The sequence below is a fragment of the Arachis duranensis genome, chromosome 6, assembly GCF_000817695.3.
Source record: "Arachis duranensis cultivar V14167 chromosome 6, aradu.V14167.gnm2.J7QH, whole genome shotgun sequence".
Classification (NCBI taxonomy): domain Eukaryota; kingdom Viridiplantae; phylum Streptophyta; class Magnoliopsida; order Fabales; family Fabaceae; genus Arachis; species Arachis duranensis.
This window is the reverse complement of record NC_029777.3, coordinates 44,369,612-44,370,118: the sequence shown is the minus strand read 5'-3', so window position 1 is coordinate 44,370,118 and position 507 is coordinate 44,369,612.

Here is a 507-nt window from a genome sequence, read left to right as displayed (position 1 = left end):
CATAATGAAAAAAATGAACTGGTTCCTACAAGGACAGTTACAGGGTGGCGTATGTGCATTGATTACAGAAGGCTCAATACAACCACCAGAAAGGATCATTTTCCTTTACCATTCATAGACCAGATGCTAGAAAGACTAGCAGGTCATGAATACTACTGCTTCCTGGATGGATATTCAGGTTATAATCAAATTGCAGTAGATCCCCAGGATCAGGAAAAAACGGCCTTCACATGTCCATCTGGAGTATTTGCATACAGAAGGATGCCATTTGGCCTGTGCAATGCACCTGCAACCTTTCAGAGGTGCATGCTCTCAATTTTCTCTGATATGGTGGAAAAATTTCTGGAGTCTTCATGGATGACTTTTCAGTATTTGGAGACTCATTCAGCTCCTGCCTTAACCATTTAGCACTTGTTCTGAAAAGATGCCAAGAGACTAACCTAGTTTTAAACTGGGAAAAATGTCACTTATGGTGACTGAAGGAATTGTCCTTGGGCACAAAATCTC